This window comes from Pediculus humanus, genomic scaffold (assembly GCF_000006295.1).
Source record: "Pediculus humanus corporis 1103172108318 genomic scaffold, whole genome shotgun sequence".
Taxonomy (NCBI): domain Eukaryota; kingdom Metazoa; phylum Arthropoda; class Insecta; order Psocodea; family Pediculidae; genus Pediculus; species Pediculus humanus.
Genome location: NW_002987887.1, coordinates 1,347,814 through 1,351,491, shown reverse-complemented (window position 1 = coordinate 1,351,491; position 3,678 = coordinate 1,347,814).

Here is a 3,678-nt window from a genome sequence, read left to right as displayed (position 1 = left end):
ACGAGGCGACTCTGTCTTTGCGATATGCTTCTTAAACGCAATGCAAATGATTCTTTTTTGAAAGAATGGTCACCGGAGATGAAAAGTGGGTTGTCTATGATGACTTTTTGAGAAAAAGATCCTGGTTTAGGCAAGGAAACAGGCACCAACAACTTCTAAGGCTGACATTCACCAAAAAAAGGTATTGTTATCATTTTGGTGGGATTACAAAGGCATAGTCAACTTTGAGCTGCTGCCACGATGTCAGACCGTAAATTCAGAGGTTTACATTCGACAATTGACAAATTTAAATGATACCATCCAAGAAAAACGACCGGAACTAGCCAATAGCAAAGGAATTGTCTTTCACCACCATAATGCCAGGCCCTCCCCATCTTTAGCCACTGGACAAAAACTACTGGAGCTAGGCTGGAATGTTTTGCTGCACCCTCCATATAGTCCCAAACTAGCTCCAAATAATTATCATTTTTTCCGATTCCTAAAAAATTTTTTAAACGGACAAAAATTCCAAAACGACAATGAGGTCAAAACTGCATTGGAGCAGTTTTTTGCTCCTAAAACTAAAGAGTTGTATAAAAAAAGGAAAATGATACCACCCGAAAAATGTCAAAAGGTCACTAATAATAATAAACATAATATAATGGATAAAAATAATTTGACATAATTAATAAATCGTTTTTTGTTTTCATAAAAAATTCGTAAATATCTTTTTGCCAACCCAATATAATAATAAAAAACAAGAGTTTGAGTAATTTAATAAAATTATTTATTAATTATTGATTTAAATATTGATCAAATTTCTATATTTTAAATCAATCAATCTTTAAGGGTTAATTTTCTGATTTTTGATTGTTTTAGGTTTTAATCTGAATCAAGTCAGGAGGAATTGGTAACCCACATAATAATAATAATAATTGATTTTAGCGAAGGGAATTATAAAAAGGAACAAAAGACTCCATTTAATAATTGTTACATCTCCTGAGCTGATTATAAGTAGGAGTTGAGCTAAACATCTTGTCATACTGTTCAAGAAGGAATAAAAATACTTGGAACTAATTTATTTATAGTATTTTGTGGATATAAAATTTTGTACTCGTGTTTTAAATGTGAATCTATTGATTGTATATTATTTTACTCTTCCATTTTCTTTTAAATAACCTGTTGTTACATTATAATATATATTTTGCCAATAAAAATATTAAAAATATTTGTAATTAATTTATTTATTGTATCGAATGAATATAAAATCTCCATACACCCCCCATCCAAATTTACAAATTTATCCATACAAATTTTGCGATATTTTGCATTATATTGCGAATTTTGCATTTTATTTTTTATTATACCTCCTTGGATATTATGTTTTACGGATAAATCAGAGGAAATTTTTCGATGTTTTTAGTTAAAAATGACCTTGAGCGCGAAAATCCAACGTTTACGATTTATTCTAAAGTAGGTCGACCTTGAATACAAGGCCACGAGTTTTAAAATTCAATTTTGTGAAAATTTTCATGGTCACAATTTTTCAACCAAGGTCGACCTTGAATTCAAGGCCGTTAGTTTTACATTTCAATTTTGTGAAAATTTTCATGGTCACGTTTTTTCAACCAAGGTCGACCTTGTTTACTGTTTACGCTAAGTAGGACGACCTTGTACACATTTTATTTTAAATGTGACATTTTATTTTCGCGGGAACCCAATGTTGCATTTTTTTTTTTATTTATTTATTTTATTTTACTTTATACCTCCTTGGACTTATGTTTTTCTGATACATAAGATCAAATTTTTCACAAAAGAAAGGTAGAAACCTCAGGAATATATGTTGAATCCCTCGCTGTCTTAGCTCAAGTCATACATACGGATGAAAAAATTACAAAAAAAGGAGTACTGAAAAGGACAAAACAAATCGTCGTAAGAAAATAAAGAAAACGAGATAATGGAAGAAGGGCAACAAGCCCGGTTACGACAGTAGGTTCATGCACAGTTCTGTATGATCAACAAATCCACACTGACAGAACTGTGCCAGCCAACAAACCGGATATTCTTCCTCAGACATAATGCGGAAAAATGGTGTAAGTTAATTGAGGTATCCGTGCCGGCAGAAAAAAACACGAGACAGCCAAAGAAGCAGACAAAAAGCTGAAGTACAGAAATTTAGAAATTGAAATAGGCAGGTTGGTTGATTGAAATAGCGTGATTGGTTAACTAAAAGTAAAAAAAAACTAAACCTCTTGATTCTTATATTTTTCTGATACATCAGAGCAAATTTTTCAATATTTTTAGTGTAAAATTTTAAGAATAGAAAAATTCTGAACTGCCTTCAGATTACTTAAGTTTATAGGTAGAAAATTGTAATTTGTATAAATTAAGAATGAAACCCAGGAGTACAGAAGATAACTCGTTTCCATCGAATAAGATGGTCTCATTGGCAGACATACAAGAATTGTTGTGATGTCATAGGTTATAACCAGATGGAACTTACTCATCAGGCATGCAGCATCATCCTTGTGATATTCAGGCATTTATTCCTTAGGGATCGTCGGTCGGGTGGAAACCTGGAATATGAATGTTGAAAACCTCCTCCGACACAAACATTAAGACAAGTAATAATAATAATAATAATTAATATATTTAAAATATTTACAAAAACGTATTAAACACAAAATTGAATTTAAAAAAAAAAAAAAAAATTAATTATAAATATATATATATATATATTGATTCGAATTTTCCCGCTAATGAAAACGGAAACGGAAATCGAAATGCGAAAATTATTATTTAATAATTAAAATCGTTCGCAACGTTGTCAGCAACGTTGGAATTACGTAAAGTGCGCGAGAATTACAATTAATTGTTTTTCAACTTCCATAATAATAATAATAATAATAATAATGGTAATAATAATAATAATAATAATAATAATAATAATAATAATAATAATAATTTCCGTTTAAAAAAAAAAAAACAAAAATCACACACGAGTAATAAGAAAAACAAAAAATTTTTTTAAAACTTTTTTTTTTACAGAGTTTACAACGTGTAATAAATATTATTATTATTATTATTATCATTATCATTATCATCATCATCATCGAAAGCTAACAATGTATATATATATATATATTTTTATTATCATTTACAATGTTTACATTTCCTTTTGAACAAACGAAATATTCTATAATAATAATAATAATAAATCAGTCTCATTAAATACAAAATTACAAACGTGGTCGTGGTAGTCAAAAAAAAAAAAAATTTGGCGGGAAATTTAAAATTTTTTCTTTCTCCTCCCACGTTTCTTTTTTCTCTCTCTCTCTCTCATCTCCTTTTCCTCTCTATTTTCGTTTCTTCTTCTTATTCTTCTACTACAAAATAATTTATTATTTCTTTTCCGCCTTCATATCTCTTTCTCCCCCTCATTCCCTCCCCCTCGTATACTTCGTCCCCGTCCCGCCTCCCCGCCCCGCGAAAATCAATAAATAATCGATTTAAAAAAATAAATAAATAAATAAATGATTAAAACAACCATCATACGGTTTACATTTTATATCCGCCATTTTGTTTTTTTCTTATTATAATTTTCCTATTAGTTTTAAGTTAATAATAATAATAATAATAATAATAATAATGATAATTGAAAGATTTTTTTTGACGTCACGGAGTGACGATTTTAGTTTC